Source organism: Atractosteus spatula, chromosome 1 (assembly GCF_055471065.1).
Source record: "Atractosteus spatula isolate fAtrSpa1 chromosome 1, fAtrSpa1.hap1, whole genome shotgun sequence".
In the NCBI taxonomy this organism is placed as follows: Eukaryota; Metazoa; Chordata; class Actinopteri; order Semionotiformes; family Lepisosteidae; genus Atractosteus; species Atractosteus spatula.
In genome coordinates, this window is record NC_142706.1 from 65,259,015 (window position 1) to 65,273,194 (window position 14,180).

Here is a 14,180-nt window from a genome sequence, read left to right on the forward strand (position 1 = left end):
TGAGACTTTTCTTTCGCACAGTAATTCGCCCTGCTGGCCCACACCTCCAGCCTTGATCCTGGTTATTTCTGTGAAATTGAATCCTTTATTCAACTGGATCAGTTAACTGAGAACAAATTCTCGTTGATAGTGACGCTGTGACAGAAAACCAAAACAATGAAGAAAAGATCAAGCCGTAAAAATTAAAATAACAGCAGGGGGGTGGGTTTGTGTATTGGGCAGGAATGATTTAACCATACAATAAGCAGCCCCTCTCAGGGAAGGGTCAACACAGAGACCATGGTGCCGAGAGGCCTGCTGTGGGCTGCGTGTGCCTGTCTGAAGCGACAGCGATGGTGTGAAGGGAGGCCTGGTGCCTGCAGCTGGAGCAGAGCCCTGGGGGCAGCGTCGCAGGAGGGGGGCCGGCAGGAGAGGCTCCAGCTGAGCCGTGATTATGCGAGCAGCAGTGGGGCACCCTGCTGAGCGCCGGCCTAGGCCTAGGACTCACAACACTGCGGCCTCTAGTCTTTCGTGAGAAGTGTGACAGCTCTCACGGCAGATTAGAGCACAGCGCGGTGAAGCCGGGGACTGGCCAGTCCGCCTCCCCTCCTGCATGCGCAGCTGGGGATGTTCAGGCAGGCTGCACCAGCAACGGAGTCATGCCGACGCCTGGGGTCAGCTCTCGGACAGCCAGCAGACGCGGTCTGTGACCGAACCTGGACAGCAGGCTGCTGGAAGTGGTGATAGTGGACCAAGAAGGGTCACTCGACTCCTTCTAGTATTTCAGCTGCCAGTACGGCCCACCCTTCCTGACACCCGAGGTCTGGGTGACTCATTTCATTTCAGGAGACTTGGATCAGGAATTCATCCAGAAGAGGGGCGAATTCACTTTGCGTTTCTCTATTTTTGTTTCTCCATTACAGCATATCCCTGTTAATTCACTCCCCAGCTGTCCTGTTGTTCCACTCCCTGCACATCTATTGCTTCTTTGTCTGCTCTTTGCTGCGCTCATTAACATTTCCACAAGTGTTCTGGAGAGAGGGTAGTGGGTATGAGAGGTGTGTGTGTGTGTCAGGAGGGGTCAGCACTGCTGTTTGTCAAGAACCTTCTCCAGATTGGAAGTAAACGTTTGCAAAACAGAGAGCAGGGCTAATTCGAGGAGGGCTGTCAATTTTTGTGCTTCCCTTCCCCAGTGACTCGGAGGCTATAAAAAGCTCACGTTAGCTGGGAGACGTTGATGATGACAGGACACCCACTGTCTGCCGCATTTAAGCAGCAGCTCCTCCTTGGCCCGGCTCCTGAATGCCCCCTGGGCAGGGCATTGTCGTGTCTTGTTTTGTTTAGCAGATCTGTGCACTGATTCACCTCTGGGGCATCCTTAACCCTCTGTAGCGACACCCTTCTTCATAACGCCTGTCGGTGGAAAAAAAATAACGCGAGGCTTTGTGACGAGCCACGCTGTCTGCCAGCTGAAGAATGCAGACCGCCCCTCTGCCACAGAGTGCGGGTACAAGCCTTGTGGGTATTTGTGTCCAATCTGTAATTGTGTAGTTGTTGGGGTTTTTTAAATTTGGAATTTAGAAGTTATTTGTGTCATACCCACCTAGGACAAGGATTACCATCAAGCGCTGATGGACTTGCAGAGACTTCCGATCTTTGGCAACAGTGGTTGTCAGCTAGCACACACTCCACAGCCAAATTTCCCCCTGGCCTTTACTAATCATGGTCTTCTAATAATCCCCATCTATGAACTGGCTTCATTACTCTGATTTCCACCCCACTGATAGCTGGTGTATGGTGAGCATACTGGCGCTATGGCAGCTGTAGCATCATCCAGGTGGGGCTGCACATTGGTGGTGGTAGTGGGATTCCCCATTACCTGTATAGCACTATGAGTGGAGTGTCCAGAAAAGCACTATAGAGGGATTATTTTTACATAAGGATCATGCTTTAGGTCAGCTGGTGCGGTAGATCTGGTTTTATTTCTGATTTGTTGTGAAACTGTTGTGGAAGGTGCTGGTGTGCTCTCTGCTGAAAACTAATCGCACCCGTGTGTGTGCTCTGCTCTTGAAGGGCTCCTGTCAGACAGGAAGTCAGTCTCTTTCTTTTCCCACCAAAAGAACACGTGACACTGAAGCCAGAGCTGCTGCCCTTGCTTCTGATAGTCACAGAGAAACCTGTGGTGGCCTCTTGCTTTTTCAGCAGCTCCTGTCGGTCGCCACAGGTGCTTTTATATTTTGCTTGAGATTTGTTTCATAGCAGCTCTCCCTGTCAGTCAGAAAGGGAGAGGCAGAGACTACAGCAAGAGCTCTGGGTTACCTAAGGCCAGGCTTCTGTTGAAAAGCTGTGGAGGTAATGCAGATTGCTGCAGCAGCTCTGAGCCTCCAGTTCTCCAGGCAGAGGAAGCACTTCCGCAGGCTCGTAGAGGAGACTCAGAGGACGGACCATAAATCTGCTCGTCTCGGGATGGGAGGTGTGACGAATCAACCTGCAGCAACCCAAGAAGTGCAGCATGGACCTAGTTCTTTTTCCCTGTTCAGCAGCAGGACTTGAGAGGTTCCCTGGTACACACCGCTCCTGTCAGGGCCTGCCGGAAAGATTCCCACAGGCTCAGTACGCAACAAGCACTGACCAGCTCTGACCCTGGTGTGCAGATGGTCAGATATCGGCACATAGTGTAAGAAACCTATTAACCTTAATTTGACACTGTTCAAGCAACTGTACTGTGAGAGTGGTGAGGCCGGTTTAATTGCGCCCAAGAGAACCTACCATTCTAATGACAGGAATGATGGGAATTGTGTTCCCATGGACAGTGGTGGTGCACTCGAGAGAGCAGAGAATGCTGGGAAATCATCGTGGGTATGCATGGCCCTGGAACCTGGTGTTGGTGTGCACTGCTGTTGTCTGTGGCAGCATGCGTACAGTATATGCTGGACTGTGAATAGACAGGCAGTTGAATGAGCACTGGCATCCAGACTGCATTTCCTAAGGGGAAGACAAAAGGCAGAGAATTCTGAGCCAGAGTCAAGACCACTTTGCTGTGTCTTGTGTATGGATTGCCTCACTGTTTTGTTGGCAGCGGTGCTATTTTCTGGAAGAGCACTTTCTGTAATTCATTCACAAAAATATAACCCTTTTTTTTGGCCGCCCAAGTCAAATCAGCCTTCCTCCAGCATTGCCAGTCATGGTGTGCCCAGCATGAAAGATGTATAGCAGGAGACAGTATAATGGTATTGCTACTCGTTCTCCAGTGTGAGCAGGCTCTTAGTACAGATGCTGGGGCCTTCCCTGATCATGCGACTCCACAACGAGCAGGAGGCAGCGAAACAGTCAGGAAATAAAGCCAGACCCCTCGGAGAGCTGTTCCTCTCACAGTGGAAGCAGGACTGTGACCATTAAGACCTACAGGTAGCTGGGTAAAGCTTGTGTAAATGCTGGACTTGTGTGAAGTCCTGTTCACCCCTCTGTAATTCGTTTTAGAATCGCCCAGGGCTTGCACTCCCAGCCCCAGGTACTCTTCCTCCATAGGAAATGTTCGATTTTTGTTTTGGAGGCTGTGGGGGGTGGGGCGAGGCCGCTCTCTCTGCTCTGTTGTTCTTTGTCGTGTTCATAGCAGAAGGAAGAGACCGTTTTGCTCTGCATCATTCCTTTACGAGTTTGTTATTAATCAGCCATCTGACATGGGGCAGCATAAAATAAAAAAAAGAGATCTTGCGTGGGCCACGGAGCATATGCTCATTCATTCATTCTTCCTGCCAGTCGGAAATGCTCCGTGTTCCTGGCTTTGTTTGCTCTGGAGCCAGTTCCTTTGAAATGCTAGAGCTCCAGACTGCCTGGCAGTCCCAGGGTTAATGTTCCGGAGGAGGAGGGCTTGTGGGGAGGAGGGGGGAGGTGGCTAGTCACAGCTGTTGTAGGAGGCTGGACTGCCCAGCTCCCCTCCCTGCAGAAGCAGAGCTCTGGAACAATGGCAGCTCTGACAGACTCTGCAGACAGTGCACACACAGCACTCCTCACAAGGACAGCCTCCCCTGCCTGCACCGGGGAAGAGCTGCACTCGTGAATGAGGACGCTGCTGCGCCTAGGATATTGTGGACATCTTATCCTTGCTGTCCTAACGGTGGGGTTTATTTTTTTCTTTACCTTTTGTTTTTCCTCCCTTCTCTACAGAATTGGAGCTCCCTGGCTCGGCTGATGCTGCTGTCGGATGCTCACAAGGAGAGCTGCAGGAGGCGGACGTCTTAAGATGGAGAATTTAGCAGTGTGAAAAGGGGGAACTCCTCATGTTTTCATGGGAGAAGAAACCAGGGAGACTGGGAAACGTGCCCTTCGTTTATTTTGATTTCTGTGTGTGTTTTGAGCGCATGCCCTCTGGGTAGTGGAACTGGACCGGCGACGCGGCCCAGGATGCGACTGGGATTTGCCCGCAGGAGAGGAGGCCAAGGGGCACTGGACTGAGAGCAGGCGATCTGCAGATGGGAAGCCCGTTCCCTCTTGACAGCTGCCGGTGGTCATTGCTGCCAGCCTGGGAGGGCCCTTGGTATGGAATAGGTGGGACCTGATGTTAGAGGTTTTTCTTTTTTATCCTCTGCTCAATCAAGCACAAGAAGACGGGATTACGGCAAATTCCTTCTTGAAGAGGTTAAAGGGGGAAGGCTCGCTAGAGGAAGGCATGGGAAGGATTGCATTGCTCCAGTCTCTCCGATCCTGAACCCGTCCGGACTTGGCAGCCACAAAACCTGCTGGAACGGAACCGGTGTCCCCGATTACAGCAGGTCGGGAGCATCACTGGGTAAGAGTCCCTGCGGAGCGCCTGGGAGAGGCCTTGCGTGGTAGCTGTTAGGCATTGAGCGGCGGTGTGCCTGTTCCTTCTCACGGGAGGCAGCGGGAGCCTGTCCTTCTTATTCCAGCTTCGTTTTGCTCCTCTCTTGCCATTGTAGTTGAAAGGATTCTGATGCTGTGCCGAAATGGAAGGGCACAGGCTGTGTGCAGGGCTGAGTGCAGGTCCCGTCACACTGCTGATCAGTAGGTCTAGAGTTGCAGTGATTCTCGCACTCCTGCACGATGCGCAGGACGCTCAGGGCTTGAAATGGGCTATCGTTCGTGTGGCAAAGCTACGGGGCTGCTGAGGGTCATCAGGGTCGCTGGCCGGTACCCCTAGAATAAAACATCGATTGTGGGTGCATGTATTGTATAGTGAACAACCATGGTTAGACTGGTGGGTAAGGAGCAGAAACATGTTTCCCAGTCGGATACGTTTATAAACGCAGAAACCAGCGTAGATATCTTTCTTTACTTGGAATATTGCCAGGCAGGCCGAAGCTCATTTATTCCTGCTGCAGGGGATGGCGGGTGATACTGTTTGATTGGCGGTTTAATCATGGTAAAACGGGACCCTGAATAACCAGTCATCAGATGGGGTGACAGTATCATTTGCACTGAGCCTCTGTGTAGCATTGATGGTCATTTCACAGGCCCAGAAAGGGCACAGTGTCTCTGCCACTGCTTTACAGACAGAGGCTGATAATGTGGGGTGGGATTATCACCCTTTGAGATTGGGGTGTCAGTCTGTCTCAGGAGAACAAAAGAGGCACACACTATATTCCTGTTGTACTTCACAGAGGCTACCAGAGCACAAGATGACAAATGTCTTTTAAGCTATAATTCTAATCAGAAAAAACACCCGTTACCTCAGACTCTGGAAGTCCTGCAGTACTGTTTTAGTGCTCTAAAGGAGTGATGACTCTCGATGCAGTGTTTTCATTTGTTGCAGAAGAGCGCTTCATTTTTGATCGGTCTTTTGCCTGGGTCCCTCTGTGCAGGGCAGTGAGCGGATTGCCACTGTGATTTGAAGGTGAAAAGCAGGGAAAGGCCTGGTGTCCTGTAGACGCCGAGGCTGACATGGAGCTCCTAGACTCCCTCGGACTAGAGACAGTGACTCTTTGGGTCTAGACTGCTACTCCAGCTTCGGTCAGATTGGAGCCCTGATGAAAACAAACCCGCAGTTCTGAAGCACCTCTTTCAGCTCGTTCGTTTCCCTCCTGAGCTCTGGTTGTGAGTTCCGACTGCTGCAGGGGAGCAGCACTGTGTTACGCAAGGCATGGCAATGTATCAGGAAGAAGTTCCTTCTCATCCTTGCAAATAATCTTCAGTTCTCCAATCCAATTCTGGTCACATCAGTGTTTTTCCCTTGTCCTGGCTGCTCCTCATTGAAGTTTCTGGTCACGCGTTTAAAACTTTTGCTGTACCCACGGTAAAAGCGAGGTGTGAAAATGTGTGTGCGTGTTGCTCTGGACGTGCAGAGAACTGGGAAGTTGGTAGCCCAGCTGCTAGGATGGGTGTTGGCCGAGTTGAGCTGGAGGCGTAGCTGTGAGGCTGGTGGAGGGTCCTGTGTTTTGGAGGTCTGGGCGCCTCCTGTCTAGTGATTGTGGCTTCCTGTTGTGTCTGAGTGGAACCCATCAGCGCTGGGAAAGTGTCCTGAGCTCCGATTTGGAGATGGTGACAACTGCGTATGATTGTAGTGTAGTGAGGACCCCGATGTCATATTTCCAAAGAGAAAAACCAGGTTTTCTTCTCTTAAGGGGACCAAAGACCTTGTATTCTCACTGACGTCAGAAGTATGAAAACTGTTTCTGTCCACCTGTGCTTAGGAGGACAGATGCATTAGAGGGTTAGATCCACAAAGCTAGCAAATCCCATCCTTCCATCGCATTGAGTCTCGCATTAAAGGCACAATGGCAGGTCAAGTCAAGTGGCCTTCAGCACTGGAGGGATTCACTCCCTTCTCCCCCGGGGAGAGCCCAAGTGCTTGCAGAATTAAAATAGATGTACACCTGTTGGATTGTGAAGAAACACGTGAGTAAATAGGCTGATTTCTAAATAAATACTCATTAAGGCGATGGAGTGGCTTAAATTTAGCGCAAGGCGTCTCTTCATCGCAGACTTGTTGAAGAAAGCTGAAGTAGCTGCACCTGCGCTCCCCATGAGAGGAGCCCATTCTCTTTCCCTCTCAATCGCCCTGACAGGCTTGAACCAGGCCGGGCGCTGGGAGCAGACTGACCGGCTCTGAGCGCTGCACGTGCCCTCTTTGTCTGCGCTCAGGCGGGGGGCCTGTGTTGGAAGAGCGTGTGTGCTCGGCAGCCTGTGACGGTCGCCATCATGTCCCTCTCCCGCCGTGCGGTGGGGTGAGCAGACGGTCACCTGGAGGAGGAAGAACCGGTACATCAGCTCAGCCAAATTTGTAGCCAAATTCAGTTTGTAGCCATTATTTTCTTCTGTTTCATATTCATTAAATGCCCTTCTGGATTGTATTTGAAAGGGTTTATATGTTGCAAAGGAGTTACAGAAATACCAGTTCTTGTCTCACTAATGCATAATCCTGACACTTACTGTATATAGCACTTTTCTGGAAACTACACTACAGGTCATGGGGATCCCCTCCACCATCTGGATGATGTGACAGCAGCCATAGTGCACCAGTACCTCACCACACACCAGCTCTCAGTGAGGAGAAGAGGAAAGTGATGGGGATTATTAGGAGGCAACGATTGGTAAAGTTCAGTGGGAAATTTGGACAGGACACTGGGGTTACACCCCTACTCTTTTCGAGAAACACCCTGGGGTTTTTAATGACCACACAAAGTCAGGACCTCACTTTTACATCTCATCTGAAGGACAGCACCTTTTTACAGTATAGTGTCCCCGTCACTTTACTGGGGCATTAGGACCCACACAGACCGCAAGGTGAGCACCCCCTGCTGGCCCCACTAACACCTCTTCCAGCAGCAACCTTAGTTTTTCCCAGGAGGTCTCCCATCCAGGTACTGACCAGGCTCACACCTGCTGAGCTCCAGTGGGCTGCTGGTTGTGAGCTGCAGGGTGATACATCCGCTGGCTTTATACTATATAGAGTAGCTTCCAGTGATCTGCCACTCCTGTGTAGGTCTGACAGCCCTGTGGGGTCTCTATTATACTGATGCTCTGCCGTGCAGTACAGTATAGTGCTTCTACTGAACCTAACTGCAGCTACTTCAATGCAATCGCTTGTTCTTCAGAATATTTTTTTTGTTTTTTCATGACAATCCACGGGCTGTTTAGAATGCCAACAGGACCTTACTAGCTTTTTCAAGCCATAAAAATATTTTTGTGCAGCCAGTAATAGTTCTAGTAATAACAAGATCTGAATGCTGGTTTATTCACCGTGCTCCTCAGTCTCCTCCCTCCTCTGGCTTGTTTTCAATGCACTCATTAGAACAAGATGGACACATGCAGCAGATTCTGTTAGATATTCCGAGAGCTTGTCGGTAGAATCGGACCCGGGCCAGTGGCTCTGGGACGGGCTGGATCACAGGGGTCCTCCTGCGGGGCTGAGTGATTCCCCCAGAGAGGAATTGCTTTCACACCCCTCCTCTGGACCCTGCCTGCTGGGACTGCAGTCTCTCACCGCTGACTGCCCGCTGGCCCTGCAGTCCTACAGCTTTCCTTCTCAATTTCACTTCATAACAATAAACTTTATTTTATACAGCGCCCTGAAAAGTGACTTCTCAGAGTGATTTACAGTAAGGAAAAAAAACACACAATGAAAGAAAACAGCAGGATTTTACAATTACAAAGCAATGGAATGAAAGCCCTTCTAAAGCAGAAGGTTCTGAGTCTTGATTTGAAAGCGTCTCTCTGATATCCTTGGGGATGGAGTTCCAGAGCTCTGGGGTGCAGCAGGAGAAGCCCCGTCACCCATAGAGTGTATACGGGCTTGGGGGACAGACAGGAGACCAGAATTAGTGAAGGTTGTGAGGTGGGGAGTAGGGAGATAATAGGTCAGATAGGTACCCAGGTTCAAGCCATGTGAAGCCTTATAGTTGTGCAATTGGATTTTGAAGTTGACACGAAACCTGATAGGAAGCCAGTGTGAGGACTCCAGGATAGGAGTAATGTGATCACTTGCACTAGTCCTGGTCAGGATTCTGGCTGCAGATTTCTTCAATTACTGAGCTGTAGATTTGGCCACAGATGTGGTGGGCACGGTGCAGAAAACAGGTTTTGACCTGTAGAGCCAAACTGCACTGTGGATTTGGGCTCAGACAGTGAATAAGGCAGACGGTTTATTCTACACCACATGAGCTGGTGTGGAGGTCTTGGTGGAGAAGGTGCTCTAGCTGAAAGCCTTGATGCTGGAGGACAGGAGGCAGGAATGCTGGAGCGGATCAGGCCCCATCGTCCCGGCTGAGTGCTGTTATCCGGTTGTAAGCAGGACCGTGGTGGACAATGTCAACAAGACAGGAGTCTTTTCCTTTACTCGGCCCTGTTTGATGCAGACGTGTCCAGGAGAAACAAGATCAAGGAAACTCAGTTTTCTGACAAGCCAGACGACAGTCTGGCCACATTGACTGTCTTGGAGATTCACTATTTGGTCTCTGGCGTTAAGTGGTGTCTGTTTCTTAACAGTAGAATGAGCTTCATTTCTCTAATCTCGTATTAATCCCAACGCCCTGCTTAAGTGGCAAAATCCCACTGTGGAGGTCAGAATGGAGGGTAGATTGCTAAACACTAGTAATCTTATTTGGTGAAGATAAAATCTAAAATGATTAACTCTTCCCCTCCAGGGAGGGATGGGTAATGAAGGTGTTGGGGGAGAGGGCTACTGTTACTATTCAGATTCACACAACTTTATTGGCATGACAGGTAAATTACAGTGTTGCCAAAGCATATACAGTCAATACAACATCTACAGACATTTGCAATACAAACACATCATAGGACATTTACTTACAACATACAACACATAGAACATTACCAAGAGACAGGCGCACTGTTCCTCAGGCTGTGACAGGAGATCACATACTGGGCTGCCAGTTCAACTGAGTTCCCTTCCCCCTCTCCCAGTGGGACTGGGAGCTGTTCTGACTCTGGCAGGTGTGGGAACTCTGGGATTTGATTTGCTAATTTGGGGAAGAATGTTCCTCTAATCCCAGAGTATTTCTCACAGTGCAGCAGAAAGTAAATCTCTGTGTCTGTTTCTCTCCGCTGGCAGCCTGTCTTCTCCCAGTGTCGCCCAGTTTCTGTGGCCAGACTGCGGTCACTGGTCTTTAACTGTGCTCAGAGGGCTCTGGGGCTGTAACGCAGAATCTGGGAGTGGCGTTCAGATTTAATCAGGATACCCTTCCCAATGTGGAGCAATACTTGTTAGTTTGGGAAAGTGGATCTGCAGTGAACTTGAGTGGTACTTTGTGTGGGCTTTTGAATCTCTCTTCAAGGAGTTCTGCTTTTTTCTTCCAGCTGGGCTTTCTAAATCAGATAGCATCTAGCTATCAACCAGATGCCTAACATCTTGCCTTTTGCACGTGTACTTTATTTCCCCATTCCTGATCAGGGGAAAGGAAAGATCATAGAGCAGTCAGGGGGCCAGCATTTGTGAAATCCACAGGCCTGCGCTAGGTTGCCTGGGAAGTGCAGTATGCAGTGCCGCAATTCTTTTATTTTAATGCTGCTCCTTACTGGAATGTCTGCTCCAGGGTTTTTACAGAAGGAATTTTCACTAGATGGGTTGAACGGCCTTCTGTTGTCTTATTTCTCTTTTCACTGCTGTTCAACAGTCCATGCAGGTGGAGTGTGCCGTGCTTTTCCGTTATAGTTTTATTCCCAGAGATAAATCTTGTGTGGGGATGCTCCCTATATCCCTATTCCCTATATCTGGGATGTCTCTAGTTTAGAGATGTCGCTCTTGTTGCTTTTCTCAAGTGTTCCTGGAGCAGCACGATGCGAAAACTGCTCCTCGGTACTTCCTCGGGCCGGTCTAGTTTGTACACGCATGCAAGATCCTTATTTCAATTCCATCTTGCAAGGCAGAAAAGAGTAAACCCTGAAAACTATGGCTATATGAACTATCATTTTATAGTAAATAATTATGCACTTATGTTTCTTACGTTGCTCACTCAGTTACAGAGTCAGTGCAGAGAAGAATGTGTGATCTTGTAAATTTTGCTACCCTCATGTGACTTTGTAAAATTACTCTTGCGTGCAGCTTGACTTTCAAACACACAATTAGCGTCGCTGTCTGCAGAGCTCAGGGACTGTGGACCCAGGCAGACATGTAGCTTCTCCTGTGCCCACTTGCATGCACTGGCAAATATACCGTAGAGAATTGCTCACTGGTAGCAGGTTGCAATGAAGCTTCTTTTTCGTCTCAGACGTTTCATTGCAACTGGGTCCTGTACAACCTCGCTGCTGCTCATTTACAATGGGATCAGCACGTCTGCACGTTGCAGGCAGACTTGATGCTCGAATAGAAGCATTTATAAAACAAGGTCTATGCCATTTGAACATTACAGGTGCAAACATTAGCAGTGCTGGATTAATCGTTTTTTATTGCACAGTACCTTTTTTTATTCATTGCTTATGCCTCTGGGTGATGCAGAAAAAAAACGTTACGGTAAAAAGGTTTCTGTCTTGTGAAATCCAGTTTTCACACCTTTTAGTTACAGGGGTATAAGTAACTGTTGTCCCCTCCAGGCAGCAGATACATCTGCATTGTAGTGAAGCAGCTAAAGCATCTACGTGTACGAGCACAATTGTAAATGAGAAAGTATGCATCGCTCGACTGCAGTTAATCTTATTATTGCTTAATTACAGTTCACTGACTAACGACATGAAAACAAACCTGCATGGAAGAACTCAACAGCGTCTTGTGATCAGAAAAAAAAGCTGCAAGGAAAAAAAAGCAAGCTTGCTTTATTTGAGCAATGGGCCATATGGCCTCCCCTCATTTTTAAAATATTGCTCACTTCGTTACGACTAATGTAGCAGATCTGATCTTGTCCAGCTGCTTCTCGGAGGATTTAGTTATCGTCTTGCTCCAGACTCCTGCCACACTTTGTGTATAGAAGGGGTTGCAGTATAGGTCCCAAGTGGCACCCTCTTATTTTCTCTTCGTGTCGCTATTATTAATGTTCATATGGCTGCATCCATCTAGAAGTGTGTGGCTCCAGCATTTCAGGGATCCTGATCTGCTGTGCTCTCTTTCCTGATTGGTACCAGTGAGTCCTGGGAACAGGCAGTGTGTACTGTTGTTTAGTGGTTTATTCCTGGGGAGACCGAGCTCTGGGGTGTTACTGTGAGAGAAAGCGGCTTCATTTCGCAGAAGGACGCCCCCACTCTGCGACACGCTCTGGTAACGGGCTGCTGCTTTCCGCTTGGCGGGCTGGACAGGGTCAGCCTGCTTGGGTTTATGGTCTCTGTGAGCCTATGAGAGACGTTATAGGCTCATTACAACTTGACGAGGAGTTTAATGTGACTTAATTTACTGGCCCTGTCTCTCGCTCGACAGCTGGCTACAGCCGCTTGCTGATTTATAGCTAAGGGGGAATGTGGCTTCCCCCGTAAAACAAAAATCAGAAAAAGAACCCCCCCCCCCCCCGTCCTCTTTTCATCCCAACAGGAATGGGGCTAGGGTACATGTGGGGGTGGGGTGAGGTGGGCTGTGAATCTTAAGACTGGTTTCTAGGCAGCATGTCTAGCTTAAACTGGACTGCACGTATTGAGGATGCAGCAAATCCTGTTCTGATTCGCCCCCAAAAAAGATCAAATGTAAGTCAATCCTGTAGGGTGACTTGGTGTTATTTTGTAAATGAACCTTTTTACTAAAAATGATCAAACCTTTGCTTTGTCCAGCAATGGGGGTTGCCCTAAACCGTGTTCAGCCATAGTCTTGATTTTCAGCCTTGCCAAGGCAATAACACTTCTCGTTTTTGTTGTTTGTATAGCTGGTGTAATTTTCCAGGGTATCTTATACCTCGTGCCATTTCTCTGTATTGTAAATAGGAGAAACAATTGTGTAGCCCGCAGGACTAAATCAATGACATGACAACGAAGCTTTAGCACAAGTACCCACATAGCCACACGAGAGCAACAGAAGGAGCCCAGAACAACACCTAGAGCGACACCAGTGGAGTAGAGTAGGAGACGGTGAGACTTGTCAGGAAACCTGGTGTGAGAACCAGGTGTGAGTAGTTCCAGAAACTGTGGTCGGCGAGTGCTGACAGGAGAGTAGGGCGATCCACAGTGGAGCACTGGATTGATTACCTGCTGTCCGGTGTCTCTATGGCATGACAGTGAGAGAAAACACTTACAGCTTAGAGGCCTTTGGAGAGAGAGCTACTCACCACCCCCAATTAATCATGACCTATTTGGACATTAATCATGACCTGTTTGGACATTAATCATGACATATTTGCTCCACCGTTAAACCAAATGAACTTGGAAGATTTCTTTAAAAGGAGAGCAAAAATGTCCTTAAAAATGTTGCCACCGTTGACCACGAGATCTTTTAAAAGATGGCTTGATAGGATTCTGGGATCATTCAGGCACCTACTAACAAGCGTTTGGTTCTTCACATCCTGCCCTTTCTTTTTACTCTTCCTGTGTTCTTTTCTCCTGGAAAAAAAAAACCCTGTTGCCCTGTACTGGATATCCACTGCCATAACTGGTGTTGGTGGAGAAGAAAGCCGGCGAAGTGTGAAAGCCATGTAGCTATTCGCCATGACACGAGTTTCGTTCTGAACCACTGGGATGTACAGCCAGAGGGCAGGTCTCTGCAAAGCACATGCCCACACACAGCAGGGCGAAGAAGTACCTCCCCTTCAACTGAGTTGGCTGAACAGAGAGAGGCAGAGAGTTTATTGATGAGCAATCAATTAGTGAGTGAAAACAGGCTTGTCGGGGGAATTACAGTTCAGTAAGAACAGCTGGGGGAATTGCAGAAAAGCCAACAGATGGCCACTAGCCATTATCCAGAAGAGGAATACAATTGTGTGACGTACATTCTGAAATTGTGCAAAAATTGTGTTTCCTAAAATAGTGGTCATGGGAGTGCAAGCTGTCTTTCATAGGGGACAGAGCTAAAAACATGCAGTCTAACCCTAAACCTCACTTCAGGTTGCCAGAGTAAGTATCAAGCCTGTAATTTGACTTCCACAGATAACATCCAAATAACTGGTTTTGCATTCACTGTTTAGTCTGTATTTCATCTTCTCTGGTGTTCCACTGGCGTGAACTCTGACCTTGATGAGTTGATTGCTTTTTCATAAGTAGTTCAAGTGGGGAGCTGTGTCAGCATGCATAGGCTGCAAAGGAACAAGTAATGGTTTATTCCCTGCTGAAGAGAGAAGAACAGAAACACAGCGTTTTGGCTGTGGAGCCTTCTCCGGGTG